Genomic DNA, 27903 nt, shown 5'->3' on the forward strand with positions numbered 1-27903 from the left:
GGACAGAGCAACCTACAGAGAGAAGCATTAACCTCAGCGGAAGGATGATGTACTAGTTTTAGTAGCAGAACTCAAACCAGAAAAGGAAGCACAAGAGAATTGTGGGGCTTTTTATGTTTGAAAGTACCTCTGGAGGTGTAATTAAAATAATTTTGAAATACTTGAATAATATTTTTAAGATAATACAAACAAGGGGCAAGAAGCATCTCTAACCTTTGTATCCTTATGAATAATGCAATGATCTATGAATATGCAAAAAATATTCAAAAAATATTCATGAATTAACCTGCAATGCAATGATTTATGAATATTCAAAAAATAATAGTTTTTTTAATAAATTAAAAACTTGACCACCACCGCCCCCTTTTTTTTATGCACAATGCCTAAAATCAGGCCAAGAGTTTTAGACATCAAAATGGGGAAAAATGGGATCTCAGTGATTTTGACCGTAGCCTGGTTGTCGGTGCTAGATGGGCTGGTTTGAGTATTTCAGATCAGATCTGATTCACATGCTTCTCCTGAGATATCAGTGATCCTGACCCCTTCTGCTCTCCGGACCTGCCTGATCCAGCCTGATGCCCTACTTCTGGTTGGAGTTCTCATCACATGGAAACCACTCGCTGCTGCTGAGGATGGCCCCACATGGACAGCCTAAAGATACATGAGATTACTGTGGATGGTACCACTTAGAAATCATGAAGATGGCTTTGGACTACAATTGCTATGATCGCTTTAGCACTGCAATTTGCCACGAACAGTTTTGTACTCAAGTGTCCATCAGTGAACAGTCGATAACTTCAACAAAATAGACTACATGTGTAAACTATAATGAATTTCCTGGTTACACAATTACACTTTTTGGTCATGTAGTACACAGTTATAGAAGGGAATGATTTATAATCGTACTATCTGGTGTCACAGAGATGAGGATGGGTTCCCTGAGTCTGGTTCCTCTCAGGGTTTCTTCCTCTTTGTTTCAGGTAGTTTTTCTTGCCACCGTCGCCTCTGGCTTGGTCATTAGGGATAAATTTATAAATTTAAAATTTATATCAGGAATTTTGCATTTCTGCAAAGCTGCTTTGTGACAATATCCATTGTTAAATGCAAGTAAAATTGAATTGAATTGAACTGAACTGATCTCCTGGGATTTTTATGCAGAACAGACTATAGAGTTTATACATAATGGTGTGAAAAACAAAAAAACATCCAGTGAGCTGCTCTTTTGTGGGACGAAATGCCTTGTTGATAAGGGAAATCAGAGGAGAATGGTCAGACTGGTTCAAATTGATAGGAAGGCTACAGAAAGTCAAACTGCCACTCTTTACAACCACAGTGCGCAGAAAAGCATTTCAGAACACACAACACATCGGACCTTAAAGCAGATGGGCTACCACAGCAGATTCCACTCCTGTCAGCCAAGAACAGGAATCTGAGGCTACAGTGGGCACAGGCTCACCGAAACTGTGGCACGCAGATGGTAGCGTCATAATTTGGAGTCAACAGCATGAATCCATAGACCCAAAGTGCCTTGTGTCAACAGTTCAGGCTGCTCGTGGGGGTGTAACGGTGTGGGGAATGTGTTCTTGGCACACTTTGGACCCCTTAATACCAATAGAGCATCATTTGAAGGCCACAGTCTATATGAATATTGTTGATGAACATGTATGTCCCTGTACAGTTCCACAAATTGTAGAATCACACATTATCACAACACACATGTTCAAGCCATTGAGCCTATTTTGTGAAATGAAAATAAGTTGATACATAATGCTCCCTGATTGGTTTTATACCGAAACACTCAGAAAGTCTTAATGAAAAATGTGTTTTAATGAAAAATGTGAAAATGACAAAGAGGAGGTCACATTTTCAAGGCAAGTCTTCAAATGCTTTTAATTTTGTCAGCGCACTTCAAACACATTTAAATTTGTCAAGTATATTTCATAGTTCACCAAAAATCTGAGTCGTAATTAACATTAAAATTAACAACAAAAAAATCTACACGGTCCAGCTCTATAGATATCATGAGAATCTATAATTTAACAGTTTAACAAACACTACTACCGGGAATAGCTTAACGGCTCTCCCTTTTTCACTCCCTCATCCACAGACACATATACACACACAACAGGCAACTGAAAGCAGCTAAAACAGTAGAGAAAAAAAATCAATATATGGGTCTGCCTAGAGAAAAACCAGCCATTAAAACATAATGAGACGTTATGGTTTTCTGGATATGTGCACTAAATGCAGGCTGAGTGAGTTTATGAGCATACACCATCATCCCAGCAGGGAGAGAATCTTCGTGCTGCAGCATGACACAAATGCACGCACAGACCTCCAATATACTTTTCATCTCAATCGATACCATGGTAAAGCTTATATCATCCAAAACCAGATGAAATAAGAGCCTTTCTCTAAAAGTCTCCTGTGTGATTTTAAGATCCGGTCTGAGATTGATTCAGAACTTATCAATTTTGTATGCTATTCCAAATACAATACTAAGAAAACAAATACGTCATGTGATATAGCAGGATGAGACACAGTTATGTTCATTGTCTTGATTTCCTTCATCCAGCACTTCAGTCTTTAAAACGATCATTGCCTTCCAGTCAGAAACCAGCCACCTAGAAACCACAATCCCGGAGTAAAGGCTGTCCCACAGGGACTAATGTCCTTAATTATGGTCAGATTTGATGACAGCATTCACATCCACTTACTGACTTTTTTCTCTTTGTAGGCAATCCCAAATTCCTCTTCAGCAGACCAGAGTTCCTTTAAACTTTTAACAAAGATGGCAGACTCCAACTGAGGAACAGGCTACGTTTACAAAGACGTCAATTAATTTTCTCAAGCAGCCATTTTTGTGTTCACAGCTTGACAGTCATTCTGTGGTTAAAACGGATTAGCTAATGAGGCACAACCTCACACAAACGAGCCACAGCCAAGGTCCAGGCTGAAGGGAAGAAGACCCTTACTGCCCTGAAGTAAATTACTTCTTCAAAATAATAATCAGGCCATTAACAACATGGCTAGAAGGAAGTAGATTGAATATTGCATAACTAAGCTGTGATTACCTAACATTAACACACCTGATTTTAACTGAGCCAAAGTGTAAATAGCAAAAAGAAATTATGTAACACCATGATGTTTTTCTTCCACTAACCAACTTTCACCTAATGATAATGTTAGCTACCTCACAATGTTAGTTTGATAATGTACAATAACTAAAATATCAATAAGTTATCTAGCTTTAGCTAGGGAAGTTACACTATAAGTTACACTATATGGCCAAATGTTTGTATACATCTGATCATCAGGGTCATATGTGCTTTCCGAACATCTCATTCCAGATTTAGTCTCCCTTTTGCTGTTATAATAACCTCCACTCTTCTGCGAAGTCTTTCCACTAGATTTTGGAGCGTGGCTGTGGGAAATTGTGTTCATTCAGCCACAAGAGCATTAGGGAGCTTTGGGGAAGGCCCACATATGGATGTAATGGTCAGGTGTCCACATACTTTTGGCCGTAGAGTGTAGATATTGAACATGAATACTAAGCTAATGTAAGTGAGGTAACTCACATTAATTGCTAGCTAATAGCTAGATAATTAGCATGAACCCAAACACCAACTTAAAGTTAACAATACTTTCTATGAAAGTTATGTAATTTATCTACAAAACTTAACATTGAAAGAATCAATATCATCTCTACTGCATTCTTTTGTTTTTAAACATTGGACATTAATACTGTTAAATTGCTAGTTGGAATTAGTTAGAAACCTAGCCAAATTATTTAGTGAACAGTAGTCTAGTCATTTTCAAAAATTAGCTGCTAATTCAGAATCCATCCTCTGGTAATCAGAAAAAGACCTATCTAAAAGATCTGCAAGCTATAGTGAATATACAGATGTCACATGCGCAGCATGCTAAAAGATATGGCATATGATGACGATGAAGAAATGTCTCCTGAGGTTACTTTTGGTTAAAAATTCTGCCCAAGGGAGACAGACACCTTTGAAGGATGTTTCTTCACAAGCAGCTGCTTCCAGAATAAAGCACAACTACTATAAACGTTGTCATATTGCTTTGCTCGCTCCTTCTTTTGAATGCTGGGTCGTGTCTAATGATATATAATGAATAATGACGTGTTGGATGTCACAGTGAGTGTGTTAGAGCAGCTGCTGCAACAGCAGTGTGGATTAAATAAGAACAGCACAGGAGGATGAATTCCTCATGGCCTTCTACCATTTACACAACTCAGCTCCTCTCAAATATGCATGAGCCACAGAGTGCATGTGAAAGTGCTTTCTTTTTAGCAGAAGACACGTTAAAAGTTTGTGTACACTCCTTGCTCTCACAACACGTGTAAAGGCTGGAAATTAACAACTGACCCCATAAGTGGAACACACACCCACACACCCACACACACACACACACCAGGAGATGACTTATGTTTGAAATTCTGTGTCATCAAACCACGTAGAAAGTGCTTAGTGTGAGCAACCTCGAAACGAGCGGGAAGGCAACGAGAATGAAAAAGCCTTATCGTCTCCTCCGGAACATACTTCACTGAATCATAGTGCCAGCATCTGCGCCGGTTTGATAACTATTGTCAGATGTTGGCAGTTAGTGGGCAAAGCGGATAAATAATAAAAGCGTGAAGCTGCAAGTGTTGTCACATAATCTAGCAGATCGTGCAGTCAAGTGCCACATAAGGATGTGCTTTTTGACTGCGTACAGCACCGATGGAGCGTTTTAAAGCTGATGATTTTCAAGGCACACCTCTGTCGAGAGAGCTGATGGGCAGAGAGGCAGAGTAGGATTGGAGAAAGCAGATAGTGTGGGTGTGGTGAATGACCACAATGAGTCTCTCACTGAGATCAGCTGTTACAGGCTTAATGAAATAATTAAGACGCAGTCAGAAGGTTAATGAGAGCCAATCAACAATTTCACCCCTGAAGAGAGTGATGGAGAGAGACAGAGAGAGAGAGAGACAGAGAGAGAGAGAAAGAGAGAGAGGCAGTGTGAGCAACCACGTCCCCATGTGAAGCCGAGGCAGTGATTTAAGCAGGGATCTCTGATACTCTATAAAACAGATCAAATAAAGCATTTCTGGTCATTTCTTGCCTAAAGAAGCTACAAATATTAATATACAAAGCTACAACGACTACAATGTTCTTTACTGCTCCCAGTATATATGCAAAGTAGAACCCACAAATAGCATTTACTAAGCACCAATACTGGATGACATTTAATGCACAGAGCTACAGGTTGTCAATGCAGAAATGTGCGATCATGTGAAAAGGTGCCCTTTAAATAATTCAGGCGATTTCATTTCATCTACCAAAACCTTACAGAATGCATTTAAGACAAGACAGTTCATTTCTAGGACATCAAAACATTACCCAAGGGTTTACTGGTTACACTATGAAAAACGTTCCATCTAACACCCTTAAAGAGCTTGTTTCCCTTCCAAAAAATATTACGAGTGAAGGACAGCCTTTAAAACAATCCAAAAAAACCGTAAGAAACGCTTATTTTAACAATATACACAATAACGCTCACTTTCTAATCAGTATATTATTCATTAATTTGTCCATTTCAGTCATTAATTCACTCTTAGTTACATTCAAATGAATTCATTCATTACATTCAAAGTTACATTCAAATGAATTACCTAAAGACTTCAGTATTCAGTGCACTGAGGTAATAATGAGCCTCTAATTTTATACTGACACAGAGAGAGTGAAAGGCATGAGCAGTAGAGCTACACTGTGTGATCGTATCGTGTAAAACACAGAAAGTGAAAACTGGCAATTATTGTTCGTAAACAAAAAAGCTTTCCAAGTAGGCAAGGGTAATTTCTGCACAAACATACACAAAATTTATTTTGCCACAAAAATGTTTTTTAGGACCTATATTTAGGTCAATTTTAATTTTCTCGGTGACCCTATATCTATCTTTAACTCGTCTTTTTAGTTAGCCTCTACAAAGCACAGGCCAAGTCCAAAATGGTGTCCAGTTATCTATATGTGCTCACTACATAGGGTATGACATAATGCTGTTGTAGAACCTGCACTGTGTGTACTACATTAGACGACAGAACAGGGGATCTTAAATATTTGCCTTTAATAAGTAAATATGTGTATAAGTAAGTAATGCCTCGATTTTAACAAAATAAACCTTCTACCATGTGTGCAGTCTCCAGGATCAGACTGCATTGTACCACTGTGCACAGATAAGTGGTTTTCATACCATTGGCCTCCAAACACTGTGCTAAACTCATGTCTGTGCAGCTCTGCAGTTTTGCCCAGCCGTGGATAACATGGAGCAGCGGTGAGCTCCCAACAGCTCTTTAATGTCCTGTAATCTGGGTCAGAGGCAGTGGGCCAAGAGTCTGATCTCCCTCTATTCACACCACACACACACACACACACACACACACACACGTCTTGCAGCATCATTAGCAAAGCCCAATGTACTGAACACTCAGCACCTATTTATCCCACTTTCGCTTTCTTTCTCTGCATATTTTTCAAAAACAGTGTCTACACATGATAATAATGGTTAAGTCAATATTAACAGTGCGAACCAGTAAACAGTTTCAACAGTAAATGCATCGCCCTGTTAAGTTACAATGCTATCCATACACAAACACTATCATTTTATATTTCATTTATCAACACGCTGAGAAGGAGAACAGAGGAGTAGCTATGCAAATCTGCATGGCTTAAGTTTTGACCTTTTGCATTAGCAGATTAATTTAATGGAATCCTGTAATCAGATCAACTGAAGAGTTCAATAGAGGGGCGATTAGCCGCCCGTGAATGCTTTCACTCTGATACACGAATAAGCAAGCGAGTTGTGTGTTTGCCAAATGGAGAGAGGCAAAGCTGCAGGTGGACTGTGTGAATGAGTGTGAAAGTGTGTGTGTGTGTGTGTGAGGAGTCTAGTGGCAGCATTCATGCTGATATGTTTGTAATTACTTTGTCCGTAAATGAGGAGTAGGAAAGAGAAGCAGGGAGAAATGCTTCATGGTGCTACACTGAAACATCTCATCTGCTCCTGCTCGTATCATATCACCACCCTCCATTCCAACTTTTTTTCTCTTTTCCTCACTTATCCTCCCTCCCTAGTTCTTTCCTGTGACAGAGACATGATGACCTCACACCTCTCCAGCCTCATGGACAGCGATGGCAACCTGTTACCCACGCAACTGGGCCAGCGAAAGAAAAACACTTCCATCACAGCCAAGAAATGCCAGCACCAGAAGTCGGCTTCTCACACACACACACACACACACACACACATATAAACGCGCATGTTGGTCTTGCTAGCCTTGTAAGGACCTTCCATTGACAAAATTATTAATGCAGCTAACCCTAACATTAACCTCAGTAACAAGCAAAAAACGGGGATGACTCCACCACCACCAAGTCTAACTCTTCTCAAATACAAATATACTAAAATAAACAGAAAAGAAGCTACTGAAGAAAAAAACTATTTCAGACATTTGACCTTGCTGTGACCTTGAACCTGTTTGGATCAATTTGCAAAATTGAATCAGATCATCTGCTGGTTACAATTATAATTCCCTATAAATCCTACAAACATTCAACCTGTTGTTTTTGAGATATTGCTCTGAAGACAATCTCGGACGGACGCATGGATGGAAGGACGGACAGGCAGACGGCCAACCCAAAAAATAATGCCACCACCACTTAGTGTTGGAGGAATAAAAAGAAACCTTCTGTGTCTTTTCATTTTTTTAAATTAAGCCTGCAGTTTTTTTGCTTGTTTGTTTTAAATCCATTTTCCTCATGGAGACCAGCCAATGTTCTCATCAACTCAAACTGTCACATATTCCTGTTATTTGGTCCTCACCAACAGATAAAAACCTGCACACACACACACACACACACACACACACACACACACACACACACACACACACGGGTAGTCAAATAAGCATTCAAATTGCATTCCAATTTGGTTTTCTTAAGCGATGCCTTCAAATATTTATGAGCCTACAATCTTCTACATACAGAGACACACTAGATGGTCCTATCACATAATCCACAAAAGGTGAAAACAAACAAAAAAATACATTAATTATCATACTGGGTCATGTTTCAGCTTGTTTGTTTGTTTGTTTGTTTACAGTAATGTTTCTTGTCACGGATATTTAGGTTATTTCAGACAGGAAGGCATTGAGTCATGTTAGAAACAAATGTTTGCGTAGTAGGATTTGCTGCCTTCTGATGTACTGTTATGCGGCCGATGTTTTTGGACATGTCACTTCACTACCTAAGCCCTGACTTTTAAGTCACTGATTGACGAGGCAGTACACGCAGTAAGGCATCAAAGCAGCTGCCTTCCATCAACCCTTTAGCTACATTTAATATTTATTACACATTTATTGCCCAAGATCTACGTAATATTCCATCTTCCACTTATCTTCAATTTATTCATTTATTCATCATACCCTGGTCAGGGTCATGGTAGAGGCTATCCCAAGAACACTAGGTGTGCGATGTCTTGATACACCCTGGATGTGACACCAGCCCATTACAGGGCACCATGCACACACACACACACACATTCACACACTCCTGCACACCTAGGAGCAACATACTGTAGCCAATCTACCTACTGACCGTAACCCAAGCTCAGGATCAACCCCGAGACCCTGGAGCTGTGCAATTCAATACAATTTCATTTGTATAGCGCTTTTAACAGTAGACATTGTCACAAAGCAGCCTTACAGAGATCCGTATGTAGATTTAGATCCCTAATGAGCAAGCCAGAGGGGACATTGGCAAAGGAAAAACCCCCAGAGACGGCATGAGGAAGAAGCATTGAAAGGAACCAGACTCAAAAGGAAACCTGTTCTCCTCTAGGTGACAGGGGATAGAGGGATTATATATCATTACAGTATACTTCTTCATATATAAACATTTACATAAATAAGTCTGTCATAAAAGAAGTGCGGCATTTAGTCAAAACATTTAGGAACCTAAAATCGAGGAACATAAACATAATTTTTTTTCTTTCAAGTATGTAAAATTTCAAATATGAAAACTTAAATTAGGATTTAAGCAGTGAAATTTGCTCTGACAGCCCTATTGCACACACACACACACACACACACACGCAAAAATTGTGCATACGTCAGCTAGACACACAAGAGGACTGGGTGTCTGTGGTGAATGTGGGCTAGTGGATACAACGTTCATCTTAGACACACATGCACACACTCTCTTACACACACACACACACACACACACAAAAGTGTGCATACATCAGCTAGACACACAAGAGGATTGGGTGTCTCTGGTGAATGTGGGCTAGTGAATACAACGTCCGTCTTAGACACACACACACACAGTCAGAGGTCCAGAGTCTGCAGATGAATGTGCGGTTTGTTCAAGGAGAGGACGCACTGGCCGACTCCTAACCAAGTGAATAAAGTCAAAGCTTACCGCTCTGTACAAAGAGCCCTATTTTTCCTCCAGACTTCAACACACACAGCTCTCACTGAATACTGTCTACTTCCCTGCCTCCCCCTCGCTGTCACACACCGACCACATACACACATACATGCTCAAAGCGTGCATACACTTGCGATACTTCAGACGCATTAAACAGGAAGTCGGGGATCCTATATATTACTAGTTATATAGATAGGTGGCAAATAAATGGAAAATCAAAGCAAAGATCAAAATGTGTTTACATTTATTTGCAAACTAATAGCTGGTGAAACGGTGTAAAGGGCAGAGAAGAGACTGATCAAGTGTGGAAGAAACCTAAGAGCTGCATGTTTAATGAGAGAAAAGCAGAAGAGGGTGAACGAGAGATAAGAAGAAGAAGGTGAGAGTGAAAGTGAAGAGAAAGTGAGAGATGATGAGAATGAGAATTGCGGGAGAGAGTGAAAGAGGGAAAGATATAAAGCAAGAGTGATATATATAGGATGTGCTATAGAATATTCACATCGTCATTGGATAGTTATTGTTGTCGTTCCCACTGAAGAAATGAAAATAGCTGCAAGTGCATTCAAGACTGACATTGGACATAATCCAAACACAACACAAATTACTTGTACATAGGATTGGAAATAAAGCTTACACAGCTTCATGTGTGTGCTCATAGTGCTTCATTCTAATATTCTTATTGGTAGAGGTCACATCCACAAAAAAAGCTTCATGTGTGTGCTCATAGTGCTTCATTCTAATATTCTTATTGGTAGAGGTCACATCCACAAAAAAAGCTTCATGTGTGTGCTCATAGTGCTTCATTCTAATATTCTTATTGGTAGAATTCACATCCATTAAAAAAAAAAAAAAAAAAACGGCAAGACGTTGTTCTAGCTTAAGGCTGTCAACTGTTTGTCAAGCTGTCAACAATACTTTGACAAAATACACCATTGCCAGGAATCCAAGGCAGTCATTATTGTGACAATGGCCATTCATGTAAACAGAACAGGGTAGTTATCACTCTTCTGCAAGTGTCTTCAGCTTTCCATTGAAAAGCTACAGTGGTTGGCTTCATGCACCACAGAGGAAGCATGTGTTAGCCATCAACAACTAAATTCGGAGAGGATTAGGGAAGATGCATTCAGGAAGCAGCAGGAAAAAGCTTATATCAGAAGCATGACACATGACACGCAGCCAGCCGCCTCGTCCTTTTCTTTCCCCCTCCTCTATTACTGCACGAGCCACCAGCAATTAGTGTTTGATTGTAGAAATGTCTGGAGTCGGCACACGGCCTCTATCTTTCCCTTCTCCCTGATTACAATCATTTCACAGTAATGATCATGTTCCTCATCTCACCCAATCAGATGTGCGTATGCATGTGGTCGCGCTGGGGGAGGGGGCTGGGGACAGTCTTTGTCCTCGCATGTGGGATGAAACAAATCTTTCAATAAAAGACGGAACAGAATTTCATCAGCTTTAGAGGAAATGGGAATGAATTCTGTCATGGTATATGAGGTGAAGAGGTAAAAATATTCTGATAAAATGATAAATAGTATTTTAAAGTGGGCAGAAATTGCATGGGTATCAAATTTATGATTAAATTTATGATATTTATGATTTTAGTAAACAGATGGTAGTTACACAGCATGCAGTCATTTTTAAAAGGAATTATTATTTCTTGCATTTCCTAGTTTCTTTTGTCATTGTTTTAATAACCACTTCTTCTTGGTCATTCTCCATTATTCTGCTGTATGACACAGATGTATGCACACACACTCATGTACAGATGTACTTGCACGCACACCAACACCAAAATGCACTAAAAACCACACACAAGTTGTCTCTCTTTTTCTCATCAGCACACACCGTGTACTTCCCCAGTCTGTTTCGTTTGCACACAGCTTAACCCCACAATGAGACCTATAATGCCTTTGAAATCACCTCCACACGTTTTTGCACACATAAACGTATGCAGGCTGCAGCTGAATTAATGCATGTCAGTGGAAGCCCGATGGAACCCGGAGCAGGGAGATGTGGCAAGGAGAATGCAGCATCCAGCTGACAATGGCAACAACAGCAAAAAAAAACAGACAGAGAGAATCAACGTGTTAACCCTCATCCCTCACTATTCTCCTCATGTGCTGTGTCCCTACACTCATCCCATCAAGTGCAAAAGCTGTAACGGCCTCGTGCTCACTTCAAGACGCAAAAAAATATCAATCTGTCACTACTGGCAACAATCAGTGGCTCCATAGATCTCTCTCTCTCTCTCTCTCACACACACACACACACACACACACACACACACACACACACACAATGAAAAGCTTTACTGAATCCAGAAGGACTCTTATTGAATTCTAAACATCAGGGAACATGGAAGATGAGGAAAAGAGATGGGAAGACAGAGGATGGGATAAACAGTACATTCTGTCTCTAATTGTCTTGGCTCAAGTTGATCTGAATGCAGAAATTCAACACAAGCCTCATCCTCAAGCACACCCTGTCAAAATATTTCAATTTCTGTCCATCCAGGATTTACTGATCAGTTCACATGCCAGACTCTTCCTGTGTCGCCTTCCTGTGCCGTTTGACCTGTGTTACACTGCCACACTGAGATTGCAGAAGGAGGATCCTCGATGACTTTACAAAGCGGGTAACAATCCACTTCGACATAACAAGCACATTTATTCACATTCAAAACACTCATTTAATCACACGAACATGACTACATGTTAGGGTTCTTACTGAAAACACACCATCTAACTATTACTATAACAGCAGGCTTTATTTCTGAAAGCTGAAGCTAAATAAATGTCTTTAAGAAAAAAAACCCACAAAGAATGTTTAGCAAATCTACTCCCTACTGTTATAATATATTCTGTTTACGATTTATTCTAGCCAATTCTCCCTTCTCGAAGAGTTTGTGCTGCTTTTGGCATCAGCGGTGGAAATAATTAACTGAAAAATAGAGGCTAGCTCATCCTTGGCCAACCACTCATCAGCCAAACTAAATGAGGATGAGCAGCTGTTCACTCATTTGTGATGAATCATGATTTGCTCCATCATCCACACATGGCAAAAATTTACTCTTCACCCACCTACTCACCATCAACACCTCCACATTCACCAGATTCACCACATCAGCCCTGTTGACTCATTAGCCTGTGCTAAAACTGTGTACATGACCATACATCTTTAAGTGCAGTCCTGTTTCTTCTGGATGGATAGATGGATGGATGGATGGATAGATGGATGAATGAATGGAAATAGATTGAAGAATGGATGGACATAGATTGATGGATGGATGGATACAAATTGATGGATGGATGGACAGACATGGACTGATGAATGGATGGAAAAATGGGTGAACATATAGACTGATGGATGGATGGATGGACAAACAAAGATTGATGTATGGATGGTCAGACATACAGACCGATGGATAGCTGGATGGAGAGACAGACAGACTGATAGACTAGAGATACAGTAGATAGATAGATAGATAGATAGATAGATGGACATATCTAACATATCTAATCCCTATCATGTAACTGTATTCTACTGTCTCATCAAAAAAGCATGAAGGCAGAACGTGAGACAAATTTTTGCAGTTGCTACAGAATTAAAATGTGCACAGATGGAGAGAGGGAGAAAAACGAGGAAGTGAGAGAGAAATTTCCTGGCAGTGGTCACAGATAGGGACAGAATGAACTGCAATATGTTCGCTCTATATTCATACATGGAAATGTGTTACGGAAGGAAAGATACAAGAACAGCAAAGACAGGAACAGCTCCTGGAGGCTTGCTGTGGGTGTTTACATGTGGATTTGGACAGAAGATGTCTTGGTGCATCAGGTGTGTTTATAGAGCACACTGTCAGAGAACACTAATGTATGAAACACTTAGATTGGTTTGGGCCACAATTAGTCTGTAAGGTGAAGTCATCAAATCTTATTTTTTGTTCTTTAGCTGCTTGGATGTGTTATTTGAGATGCACTGAGGTCATCTTATTACCAGCTGCACACCATTCAAATCTAAATCAAGGCAAAAATATGTTCCAGATATAAAAAACATGATACCTTATTTTAAGAAGAAGATACCTTTTTTGTCACATATACATTATAGCATAGCTTTTTAGGAAATTGGGGGTCAGAGTGCAGGTCAGCCAAGATACGGTGCCCATGGAGCAGACAGGGTTAAGGGCCTTGCTCAAGGGCTCAACAGAGGGAGGGTGGCAGTGCTGGAACCCCCAACCTTCTGATCAGTAATCTAAAGCCTTAACCGTTGAGCCACCACTGCCTGTGTATTTGAGTAAACAGAGTCCTTTGTAACATGTTTGTGTGAATGTGGGAGCAAGAGGAAGAAGCACAACTTGCTGTTTCATTTTGCCAGACAAACAAGGTCAGTAACTACCATGACATTACTCTCGACATATGCTCGGTCAGTTGTTTGCTCTTGAGTCCTCTGTGTGTTCCAATCAAGAGAAGCTAAATTTTAATCCGTATGTCCTTTATCCAGTCCCCCTTACTTAGACCTTCTACAGAACCGCTGTGACTTTGGGCTCTACAGAATCACACGTTTCTATGGAGAAGCAGCTTTTACAGTGAATGTGGTGTATCACAGCTTGAACAGGATTTATAGTGCTGATTAAAATCAGTGCTCTCAATGCCAGACAATAACACTGGCTAGCAGGCCTGAATCAGGTTCATGGAGAAGAAATAGATGAGACAGAATAGCCTGAGCCATTATATTAATTGGTTGCTGCTATTCTATTTTCTGGCTAATTCACACCATTCGCTATTTGTGTAATATTTCTAGACTAACAGCTAAAGCCTGGGTGGGGGAGTGGGAGAGGGGGTAATGGGACCGCATACAAAAGGTTAGCGACATCGACCAGAGCCAGGGGAAGAAAGTCTAGACTCGCTGCCCCTAGAAACACGGAGTGGGAGAAAGCACGGAGCGGAGGCTCGTCGGAGTTTAAACTTCAGGCCCTCAGGCCCGATGGCCTTTGCACTTCTGATTAATAAAACATCCACCTCGCCTAAAGTCACTGGGGCTGATGCTTCAAAAATATCATCTTTAGAATATAACTAATTCAGGAGCATGCTAACTGGCCAGCTGTGGTATGAAAAAGACAATCATAATGTAACTCTGACACACAGTCCTCTGGCCCAGAGTTAGACTCTATTACATATTCCAGACCAGTCATCTTCTCCGCTCTTTTTGTCTTTGCTAATGGCCAGGGTTAATGTAGTGGCTTTGAGGTGGGGAAAAGCATGTCAGATCTTTTCAGGAAAAATGAGGTTCATCTTGCTTACACGTCTTGATCTCTTCATGTGCTTCTGTGGCTCTTTGCTCTTGCCTCTCTTCCACAAAAAGTGGTTGTTGTCAAAAAAAAAAAAAGATGTATTCAACTCGCTCATTCAATAATCTAGCAGTTGATGATGTTCCCTATTAAGTGACTGTTTCTTCACCCCTGACTTTTTTCTGAACTTAACAGGGCTATATTTTTCCATCAACTCTTTTCCTTAAAGAAAAGAATAACCCATTGTGATTCGCCCATCACTGCCAATCAGCACACAGTGCAAGCAAACTACTGGCCGCATACTATTGGTCTAAAGTGCAGGCTACGCCACTATTTTAGCTAACAAGTAATAGAGTACTATTTTCATATACGATTTAGTATGGTAGGATGTGATTTAGGAGATAACCAAAGAGAGTGTGCTAGAGCCATGGTTCTCAAAGTGAGGTCCGTAAAGTAAAGTATAGTCAGTGTTGCTACATTTGTGGAAAGCACAATACACCATTATTACAGTTATTATATTATTATTATTGAATTCTTATCATTATAAGCCTGTTTGGCTGGTCAGTACAACAGGTTTAATCCAAACCTCAATAACTCAAAACAAGTAGGCCTTTAATTTAATTAATGTTAACTTGAATCTAATGACAGTTATATTAAAAAGGTGTTCTGTGCGTACAATGTTCAAGAATAAAAAGCTTTATGGATTCAATAAACAGGCAATATTATTATATACATTTAAATAATGAGCCTAATATTTGAACAGATGGACCATGTTCATAAAATAAGTCTGTGCTAAAGGAGTAAATGGAATTTATTTAAATAATTAAAGAGGTCCCTGACTGCAAAAATTATGAGAAGCCCAGTGATGAGAAAAAAGATCCTGAATAAATGTTCTGTTCTCCAAACGTCTTATAGTAGCACAGCACAATTCACTGAGGAGCACACTGAGAGAACACACATGCAGCTGGTTTAGGGTTTATGACATTACATACACAAATAAGATGGCTGTGTTGAATGCTTCTCCCTTCGTTGAGCATGCTATCAGCTATTTGATTTACCTCACTAGCTACTGCTGATAAATTATCATCAGTACTGCACTGCTTCGTGAGTCAACTAATGAATATTAATGAACACAGGGAATCTGATTTATGAATATTATTGAGTAGTGGTTGGTTTCAGCAAAGAAACATATATTTGAAAAATATATTTGAAATATATAGGGGATGATTTTCAAGGCTGAGATGGTTTTCATAGACACCCAAGACTAATATGGAATTGTATAAAAATGCTAATTTTGGAAAATAATATGAAAATAACAATTTTAATAGTTTTAATTTAAATTTGATTTTGTATAACAAGATATATATATATATATAAAAAAAACAAAGAAGATTTGAATTAGAATTAGTATTTGCCATTAAGTTGCATTTTGCAGATGCTAAGCATGCAAACATATTTTTGGAACATTAATACTCTGTCCAAGGATTAATGTATTAAGCGAAAAAAATAAATTACATCTGTGGCTGTACTGTGCTGTTAGTGTTAGTGCAGTGCTGTTGCATCACCCCAGGCATGACCTGGTACAAAGAACAGACCTCTGAGTACAACCAAATGTCACGCTCCTGTGCTTCTGAATGAGACATGTGGCTACAGAGTTTACACAGAGAGAGAAAGTGGGGGGAAAGAAAAGCAACACGGCTAATTGCTGTGCCACAGTCAGCACACTGCAGAAGCATTGCTTTCAGTCATTCTTTCATTCTATTCCATCTGAACAGCTGAACCTACTTACTTTTAAAAGTTTCACTGAAGTCTTATCTTTAGGTGGTACTTCATGAGTGGAAAGCTGAGCCAGCCGTTTACAAAATCAAAAAGTCAAACTTTACTTCCTGTGATGTCATCACATTTAACCTCAGACTAGTCAACTTCCTTTTGGCTCATGCGAGGAAAAACTGCTATTGACTTTTAAGTGGGTTATGACACAGCATGTCATGTAAGCAAGTTTGATCTCGGCTGAGAAATGGAAAAGCATTTATCCACTGTGGCTGCACAGATACAGTTGCCTAATTAAGTAGGAACCCGATAAAAAAGCAATGCTTTGCACGTAGACTGGCTTAAAACAAAGGGATGTTCTTATACGCTTATAGGACAATGTGACAGCCAACACGGCAAAGCTTCAAAGCCATCAGACAAGGTAATTAGGCCTACTAGCTCAAACAGATAATAAGAAGACACACCCAGATGGAGATCAGGAAGATAATCAATGAACAACCACAAAAGATCTGACTAGAAGTGCATTAGGTATGAGAAAAGCTTCAGCATGGTGACAATGACGAATGAGGCCGGAAATATCTCTCTGGCAGAAGACCTTAATGTGGAACTTTATAATGGCCAACAGTAAAGGAATGGTCAATACAGTAATAACAGGAGAAGAAAGACTTAACACTAAACATAGAGTTACATTCAATATTATCGCAAAGGTATGACTGAAACAAAGTTAGATTTCAGTAATGTAAAGAATGGGGACGATAACCATTTTTTTTCGATTGTAATATCTGCGTGTTTAAACCTAAAACATGAAGATATTTATACCAAGAAGGTTTAGCTTTCATTTACTGTATGCAGTCCTAACTATGATGTACATGCTAACACTCTACCTTAATGTTAATTAACACTACCAACAAACCGTGAACCTAAGCACTAATGTGTCATACGTAAAGCTAAGAAACAAAGAACCCAAGTTAACACATGTATTAATCAATGTTTACTAAGTTTTAGGTAAATACATGTATAGTAATTATTGTTTATTCTAATTACAACCACATTAATTAAAATCCAACCTGTTACTAAATGGTGATTATCAGCTTAACTCGGGTCTTCAAGTGTAAATACTGGAACGCACCAATCAGCCTCACTTATTTTGCTAATTAACCACAGCAAGCATATTAAACGAGGCATTCGCTCACAGTGGTCACTGAAGTCATGCGCAGAATAACATTGTATAATGTAATGTTGTTATTTGGCTTATTAAAAAAACTCAATTAATACAAGCTTTAATTACATTGTTAACATTAAAAAGGAGGAATAAATGCTAAGGTTTAAGCTTTGTTCACATTAGCTAATGCCATAAATGTCAACTAAGAAATCCTTAATATGAAGCAGGACTTTACAAAGTGACTTGGACATGGAGCCTATTCTAAATATTTTCCTGAAAACTTCAACTAAAATGTCTATAGCACATATGAATGACAAGTAGCCCAAATACAAAGCTGTCTATAGTATCTGTAATATGTCAAATAGCCAGAATAAACATCAAAAATGAATGCAGAATAGTCACCCTTTTTCATTAGCTAACATGTAGTCCTGTGTATCCAATGCAGTGCTGTTTAATAAAAGCATGTTCACGTGTTTGGGAACGAACTCAGCTCGGAGATAATTAACAACCAGTAGCAAAACCAGTAGCAGAAACTCTTCGCTGGTACAGAATTAAAATGAAGTAATTTCTTGTAGCTTCACTTAGAAGTCACAATTGTGCTTGTGTGCTGAAAGTCACTCCGTCTAAAAACTTATAATACATGATATACCAGATATATACTGTATGTTCTATGTCATTTTTGTTAAACCTTACTCAAATATCCAATCACGTAAACTGATACTAAGATAAGATTGCATATCCGGCTATTTGAATAACGATGCGTATTTCTAATGCGCACTGTGCCTGGATATAAACATCCTCATGAGATAATATATTAGTGCCATTTTTAGCTAGAAAGTAAGTCATGCCATAGGGCACAGCTGAGGAAATGCTCCACTGGGCATTGATGGCAAGCCCATCTCTCACACAGATGGATCTGCCTACGTTTCCCTTTTTCCACCAGGGTAAAATGTCAAACACACCTTGTTCAACGAAACGCTGAACTATTCTGGATGCTGACAAGGTCATTGCTGAACTCTCAATCACTACTGTATCCGCAGTTTACCGTCTCAATGCAACAAGACAGGAAAAAGAGTAATATTGCCATAGATACGCTTTGACAATGTATCCGTGTATTTATTCATGTACCTCTGGCATCTCAGGATGTGTTTTGAATTACAGGCAGGGATCCCTCAGTGGCATTATCTGTATGCAAGTCAAATAAAAATGCAAAATGTGGAGCTTCCTCTCCCTGGCCCAAATGTTGACAGGCAGGGGCCTCTGGGCTGGACAGAGCTTCAGGCGGCGAGGCTTAAGGCATATGAATGAGGAGATGGCCCTGACTATATGACATCCTTTATGTGCTGATTTGAGATTCACCTAACCTATAATGGATAAAGTCAGGATTTCAGAGGGTGAAGTTGATCCCAAATCAGGAAAATAGAAAAAGTTCTACTAACATAAATGCAGATGTGAAGACAGAGTAAAGGACTCATGTGCAGCATGCTTCAGAGGGTTGAGCTGAGATTAGCTTCCATCTGGGAATTGTGTCACATTTATTACAGTATCCAAGGAAGAGTCTGATCCAAGATCAGCATTCTGAGAGTTTGGTACGTCTGAATCTGTGTTACAACTGGATGTTTGCATAGCAAGCCAGATGTGGAAGAGGGAAGAAATATAATCTTCAGTTTACACATTTCCTAGCCTAAAGTTCCAAGGTGGTCCAAAACCAAGTGACAGACTTTTCTTTAAGTGAAACTAAGTATATTTATACCCATCCAAGCCAACCAACCAAATTTGAGATTTTTGGTTCACAAAGGTACTGATATGTCAGAAGAGGAGCAGGTGAGAAGTATAATGCTTCAGGTTTCTGTGAAGCGCAGTGACAGCTCTGTCATGGTCTAGGTGCACTTCAGCTAATGATGTAAAGGGGATGATTTGGTGAAAAACAATGGAGAAAAGAAAACTTAGAAAAGTAAACAGATTTTGTTTCATCGTGGTAAACAATTTCCATGCCTGAAAATTCTTTCAGTTCAATAATGTCTCCCCAAACACACTGCCAAGACAATTAAGACCTGCTTGGAGCCAAGGTCAGACAATTACACTATTAAATCAGCCCAGTCCTCTCACATAAATAACTGAAGCTGTGTGAGATTACTTGGATAGGAAAAAACAAGCTGGTTGCAAATCCTTCATGAAGTTTGAAAGAAATACTACGATTTTGCACTATAAAAAAAGATAACAAACACTTCTGAAAAAGAATCATTAATAAATAAAATGTGAATATGGCAGTGGGAGAGTGGTTGGGCACTGGGGAGGAGTCATGGACAACAAGCTAGTAACGAGTTCGTGTTTCCTTAATTATTTCCTTAATTAATATCCTGTGAGCTGTAGTGAGAGAGAGAGAATTTCCCTGAGAAAGAGAATGATGTTCTGTGGAGCCAAAAATGTAGCTTTTCTGTTGATTTTTTTTTCATCACTTTAAACACCATAATGGGGAAAACGTGCTCTTTAACCATGGCATGGTTGCTGCTTTGAGTATTTCAGAAACTGATAACTCTCTTGGGATTTTCACTCACAACAGTCCCTTGTGTTTACATAGAATGCGAAATACAAAAAACACTGTAGCCTCATATTCCTGTTCTTGGCAGAACCCAGTGTGGCCTTCTGCTGTTGTTTCCGCTTAAAGGGTCAACATACTGCGCATTGTGAGATGCTTTTCAGTCTGCCACAGCTGTAAAGAGTGATTATTTAAATTACTGTAGCATTCCTGGCAGCTCAACCCAGTCTGACATTCTCTTCTGACTGGATGTTTTTGTGGTCTGTGAGTGATAAAATAAGTTAGCTCAACAACTCTTCTAACATCTTCTAACAAAAATCTAACATTTCTGTGCAATCTATGTATTGTGCATATTTGTTTCAGAAGGTTTTTACATTCTTCAGTTCCAGACTAATTCCAAAATACTGAAAAGACACAAGATCCTTAAAATGTACTGAAAATGTTAAGAATCAGTACTAAGGATCAGTACTTTGTCATCCCCCCGTTTACCCTATATATGTGAGTGGAAATGGACCGTCACAGGACCACCACTGACCAGCTGGTACTTGGTGGTGGTGGATCATTTCCATCACAGCAGTTACACTGACATGTTAGAGGTGCTGATCAAGTCACTAGTGGTTCTGCGGTGACCAAAGTACCTATATGGCTCTTGTTTAACTTTATACATTAGGTTAACATTTATTTTAATTTCAGTGTATACTAACTTGACTATCAGCTCTGCCCTGATTTGCAGTGTTTTGTGTTTTCTTGCTCCTCTCTCCATTCCACTTGGTCATTTAGTATATAATAGTCTAAATGTCACATATAGGATATAGATCATTAGTCATATATTTGACTTCACTATTTGAATTGCAGTATATTTGAGTGGTACAAGCCAGCTGACCTAGTTTTTATTCCAAAATGCATATCAAGCAAATATTTATCTCCTGATAAACATAGCCGTGAACATTTGTCTCGAGTGGCTTTTCTACACTCCCTGTACTATGTATACATCTATCTCTCGTGACAACCTGGCAGATGTCTAACCTAATGACCAAGAAATAAACGGAGAAAAAAAAAGTAAAAATGATTTGAAGAGGCGAAGAAGCATGTAAGCAGGTGTCAGAGTTAGAGTAGAATTCTTGCTGACGCATGTGAATCTCTCAGCCAAGAATGGAAGTGTGTGTAAGCTTGACAGCTCATTTGCAAAGTGTGTGCTCTGAGTCAAAGATCTTGAAGATCTTTCAGGAGGCCTCGAGGGTCTAGCGGGGGTGCAAAAGTTTCAAGCTACAGTGATGATGACAGCAGCAGCTCAATGCACTTTTTTTAATAAAGTAATAAAAATCTTGGTGTATTAATTAGGCCGAGTTATTATTATACAGCTTCAGAAATTGCTGGCCCTGCAAACTTGGTGTACACAAATCTCTTCCTGAGTACACGTGTGCAATATTGCACAACACACCATCATTAGCTGCTGTTATTAATGACAGGACAACTTCAGCTGGGAAGGCTATAGCATCTCTTCATGTCCAGTAACTTCTGCCAGTGCTGCAAAATTTACAATCATTTCTGATTTTCACTAGTAAGCTGACATTTTTATCTGAATTACGATCTTATACAAGGTTACTGGTGTGGCTTTCTTCATTCCGTCTGGTCAATTTGCACACCACATAATTTATGCTATGTTTTATTTATTGTTTATTTAAAAAAAACCACAAAATGGAATAAATGACTACAGTTTATCCAACAATAAAAAAGTTAATATAAAAAAAGTTTCATTTTTTCCATCAAAATTATTCATTAGGTGCATTACTATATTTTTCTGCAATTTTGTTCTTGGTAAATGCAACATTAAGTCTCTTGTACTTCTTATCTGTGCAGTTTTCACTATATTTCACTTTATTTTCATTATATACGCTCACTCCTCCTGTAGCCGTATTCCTTTTATTTTATTTGCACTGTTTGAAACTCTTATATTTTGCTGAAGGGAAGGTGTTAAGGAACTATGTGGCTGAAAGGTGAATCAAACCATGACAATGTAAGTCAAAGTGCAATAGTGCATCTCAGCATGAGCACTGTTGAAAGCTGCTTTTGATCGGACCCCCTAGAGGCAAAGCCACTTTAGATGTCAGTCACACCACAGACATCAGAAGCCAAAAGCAAACACCTGCGTGCTTTTTATTTAGCAGGAATCAGACGAATGACATTTAGTCAGATATTAAGTGGTTGTTTATCATGCTGTTTTATTGTGGCCCTGCTTCAGAGGGTAAGAGGACGTATTTGGCCTGTGTGAGTTTGCAGCAACCCGAGTATCAGTGTTGTGTTGTTAAGCAGAACTGGAGGCTGCCTCATGAAGAGAAAAGAGGATGAAACACTACAATCATGACTGCACCTCGGAGCTAGACACACAGGAGACAGGAGACCCAGGCATGGCTTTATTGTATCTTCTGTCAACCGGAGTGTTACTAACCAATAGGTGAGCTCACGTTTATGGCAGAGGACAGTTAGTGCTTTTCTCCGAGTGTGTTACACTCTGCCCTGTGATGTAGCATGAGCAGCAGTTTGAAAAGATGTAGTGACTGGCTTCAGGTGTGTCAGAGGAAGCACATCCTGGTTGGTAGACGTCACGTGACAGGGGAGAGCTGGCTGTGATGGGACCTGGCAAATGACCAAATCGGGAGAAAATGTGGTTAATAAAAATCTCCCATGTGTTGTTGTTAGAGAAAACCTAAAGATTACCACCACTGCTACTTCCCTATATAGCAGGTGTAATCAAGCGAGGCATATCTGTACATCATATACAGAGGAAATGTATGGTGATGCATTATCTGTGTTACTCCTACACCCAGTGCCTCTGAAGTCTTCATGTGAAGTATGTTCTCATAAAGTACAGATCTCAGCAAGATAGTTCCTAGAATCAACTGCACATATGTAACGAGTCTGAAGCTGAGCCCAATGGTGCAGCGTGATTTCGAGGTCTTACATATTCTCATTAGAATACATGCTTTCTCTCTCATCATCTTAGCATTTTGTCAGAATTTTAACACCTTTCTCAGAATAAGTATCATTTGTAATGTTTATCATTTTTTATAATAACTAAAATGATAATCCTGAATACTGTGTGTAGGACTGAAATCACCATTATTTATCATGAATAATCAATTAGGAACAAGAAAAGGTTAATTTTATCAGCTGAAATTAACAGAATGCAGCCTTTTTTTAATATTGTACATTGTAATCCTATGCAGTATTTCCTTAATGTATAGCTCTTTTAATCAGAATTAGATCTGACTTCTCCAATTTCTTAAATTTAGAAAGATTAAAAGATCTTTAACAACAAAGATGAAAATGACACCAAAGCATGAAAATCATATCAAATATAATAATATAAATTACATTCACAGAATGTATACATCCACAGAATACATTCAAATCATGCTTCAATCAAATTCACTCCTCAACTCCTAACCCCTAATATGTTATCATTTCTACAGTTTCTATAACAAGGACATACAGCAACTTGTATGGTGGATGCTTCACATAAACTAAATAAAATAAAACATGTTGATATGGGGAGGTTTTCTGTAAGGAGACAGGGTCGATGATTATAGTTGTAATAACATAAAGGGTAACAGGAAATAACTTGCTTCATGGAAGTTCCATAACTTTAAATGTAACTGTAAACTGATAAAAAAAAAATTATTCTTCAATAAATAAAAATTAGTGTTGTCAAATTGCTATAAGGAATAAAACACTGATATAGAGGAAGTGCTGTTAGATGAAGCGGCACTTTGGGGTGGCATCACACCACCTGTCATTGATTATTTTCCTTTAACCCCATCATGTTTTAGTCCTTATTTAATTGGGGAAGCTAGAAATTGCTGTCACAGTTGAAAAAAATTGTGTGTGTTTGTGTGTGTGAGAAAGAGAGAAAGAGAGAGAGAGTGAGAGAGTGCGTGAGAGTCTATGTGTTTGTGTGTGTGTGTCGTTTTGTGACTGAATCGCTCTTTTGATCAGAGGAAAATGGTTCGCAGTGTTGCGAATTAGAGTGTCTGTCTCTATCCATCTCAGTGCAACCATGTGCTCATAACTGTAAGAAATTCACAATATGAAGGTGACCTTTTCATTTACAATCACAACAAAAGCCTCTGCAGTGATCAGCTGGAGGAACTGGATCTTTCATGGCTGATTGTAATCTTGCTTCTTCAGCTGGATCACTTTCTGTAAAATAATGCGAAATTCAATGCAGCACAGCTTTTCAGCAGTATCCCGAAAGAGAATATGTCCTATATGTGTGTGCTACAGGGTCTTAAGAGAGATATAGAATAATTCCTCATATGACCATTGCATCCCTCAGGCACACCTTGCTTTATTATTGAAATCCTGGAGCTTACTATATAACCAAGCTCAGAAACACTGCAACTGTTCGTCATATTAGCGTCATGTGCTTATATAAACTTCTTGATATTTTCCATCATGAGTTAAAGCACAAATCAGATAGCATTGTGTACAGGCCCCATATCGTCCCTGTGCACAATGTTGACAACAGTATTCAAGTGCAATGGGTGTGAAAGTAGTCTGGCAGTGCTTAAAGCCAACACAATCCTGTGGGAAGAATGGGGATGGCTGTGTTCCAAACCCCTTGTTTACATAAAGCAGGCTTAGGTTCCTTGGTGGTAGCAAACAACCTAAAATTCCCAACACCAGAGAATTGAAAATTCAATTATTACCAGCCAGAAAATTTGTGTACACACCCTCCAAAAAAAAAAAACTGACAATGAGAAGAAAATATTTTACTGTTGAATTGGCTTCTGGTAAATGACATGCAGAAATGCCTTCTGCTTCGTTTCCTACTGAAGGCGACTGGAAAAGTGGTGCACCCCACTGGTCTGGTTATAGAAACCAGAATATGTGTGTGTGCAATTTTCATATTCAGCCGAACTTCACAGTGGTTGTAAATGAGGCTGGTTATTATCATCTTTTAACGCTGTGACACAATGTGCAGCTAAAGATGCTCTAAATATGTTAAATAAGGAATAAAACATGACAGGGTATGCTTTAATAGGAAAATAATCAATAACATGTTGGAGTTACTGTTAGGACGCTGAAGTTGATTATTTTCTCATAGCAGCAAAACCTATTTTAAAGTGTTTTATTCCTTTTATATAAGAGCAATTTGCCTGTGACTACAATTTTTAAATTATTAATAAATGACACATCAAAATTTTTAACCATTTATAGTTACAGTTAATGCTGTTGAACATAAGAGAAACAAGTTAGTTCTTGTTATCACTCATTACCTCCGCTATAAACAGTCACTCCCTCATCAGTCTGAGAAGTTGTCTGAGTGAGCTGTTACTATAGGAACGATAACATATTAGAACGAGTGTGTTAATATAACCCTGTTATTTGAATTATGCCACTATTTTCAGAGCTGCTGTTGTAGAAAATTAATCAACATGTTACGAATTTAACAGCATTGTGGTTTAAGTAGTCCTTAGCAAAGGTAAAGCAATAAAGTATGTGAAGCTGAGACGCAAATGGAGCAAATATCAACAACTTCAGACAACTGCTACGCACATGGACGACCCAAAGTCATACAAATGTCATTCACTAGTTATCAACTCAAGTGATTTATTGGATTTCACACTGGGTTTAATTCCCACCTCAGTCTAACCTAAACCATTCCTTACTTCAAATTTGCAACCATGACTCTGAGTTGGCACTGACGTTATATGGTTTATTCTACGTAACCTTTTCAAAGCAGGACTCTTCATTGTATACATTAACTTCTTTCCTTAGAGGAGCTGTAAGAGGAGAGCAAGGGTGGGTTTTTTTCCCTTTAAGCTTTAGTCACACTCACTCCTATGACCTTTCCCCATAGGCATATTCTCCGTCTCTCCCTGTAACCAACCTGCCACTCTTCAGCTACGTCCTTGAATGCTCCCGTTGCCTCACCCTTTTCACTTCTCTATTTAAATAAGCTTTGGGAATAAGATCTCACTTTTTTTCACACTGAATACAACACATCCTTTATACAAAGAATCAGAGTGCAACTCTTACCTACACCAAGCGCTCATGTCTGTTCGTTTCTTCACTTTTCACACAGCTAAAAACACTTCTGTTCCGGGAACAGGTCATGTGTGTGCAACTTAAACCGCCCTCTTAGAACATTTTCCTGAATCCTGGGATATAAAGTGACCACTGTGTGTTCTGAGGTAAAAATATAATGTGGCTGTTTGGGAACCACTGCGCCATTCCTGTACCTCAATGCTGTCATTTGTCTGGGTTTTTTTAAAATTTTTTTTTAATTATTTTTATTCCAATTCACTTTGGTGTGGTGTACTTGTATTTTCCATAGGCATTACTAAGCTAATTTAGGATTAGTGAAGCAATTTGCACTTGAATGATTCCACAAGTGTAAGCGGAGAGAAAGAGAGCTTTCTGTGTTTGGAGAAGATTGATTTGGTGCGCACTTGAAGACTAGTGTAGCCAGAAGTAGACGTCCCTGGGATATGATTGAGGTCAGTTTGGGGCAGTTAGAGAAAAGAGATGACGCACATAGAGTTCAGAAGCACTTAAACGAGCAAAAAATCAGAATTTAATCAGTAATTTGCCATGCTATATAGCATTCTGTAGCGCAGTATAGCATCTCTCAGCACAACACCATTCATAGCCAGCATATAGTAAGTAAACACATTACAAAATCACAAGTACCCAATACCATACCACTTATACCACAAGCCTTCTTTACATTCACTCTTCAATATGCTAATATATGCCCAGCTAACAATTAGGGTCCTGACACACAAAGCTAATTGCCAGCTATCGGACACAAACAAGTGCCAATAGCTGACCGCCCCCTGTAGTTTTTGTAGTGTGTCCTGCACCTCTGGCATTATTCAGCCCTTGTCTGAGCCAATTAAGCCTGCTGAATAGACTTCAGACACCATCACACGAAAGCGTTCTAGGACTGGTTGCTTAGTGGAGCAAATATATGCTGGGGAATTGAAAAGGAAGTGAGCAAAGCAAGCAGATACCACTTTCAAGAGGGCTCACAGACTGCTCATTTGCTAGCTATATTTCAAAATATATGGAGTATATTCTATATTCAAAATGCCTTCAAAAACTATTTAAATTCTGAATCATGTAAAAACTGTACCTAGTACAAGTTTCAAGAGTTTCGAGAGTTCAACTTGCAAAAGTTTTCCCCCCAAGGTTTATATAAGCAATATAATGGAGTAAGTAATATAAGTAATATAATGGAGTAAGTAATATAATATAAGTAATATAATGGAGCTTTTAAACTGGGAGAAAATTACATTTACAATGCAATGGTGTGTTGACAATTTCCTTCATTTATTTCAGATGTGGAAGGCCTGACAGTGTCTCATTTATTGTTTGTGAAGGTTTGGATTTTTTTTAATGTATGCCTTCTTACCATAATTTTATTTACTTCGTTTTCCTATGTTCTCTTGTTTCTACGCTGCCATTGCAAAGGTTTTTCAATAAACAATAAACAGACATTTTAGGAAAAAAGTAAACAAGTTATTTTGTTTGGCCCTGTTCCAAAACACATACCAGCACACTATATATGTCAAAATAGTTCCCGAGTGGCACAACAGAAAAGTGTTTGTCCTGTCATTAGGAGATCATGAGTTCCATGGCCTGGAGG

The 27903-nt window shown here is 38.9% G+C and overlaps 1 protein-coding gene across 2 annotated transcripts in view; it reads right to left on the reverse strand.

The window, feature by feature from the left end:
• The window catches only part of b4galnt4a (beta-1,4-N-acetyl-galactosaminyl transferase 4a), a 120126-nt gene that overhangs the window by 88417 nt on the left and 3806 nt on the right, over positions 1–27903 (reverse strand). The window lies entirely within an intron of this gene.

Source organism: Pangasianodon hypophthalmus, chromosome 9 (assembly GCF_027358585.1).
Source record: "Pangasianodon hypophthalmus isolate fPanHyp1 chromosome 9, fPanHyp1.pri, whole genome shotgun sequence".
Classification (NCBI taxonomy): domain Eukaryota; kingdom Metazoa; phylum Chordata; class Actinopteri; order Siluriformes; family Pangasiidae; genus Pangasianodon; species Pangasianodon hypophthalmus.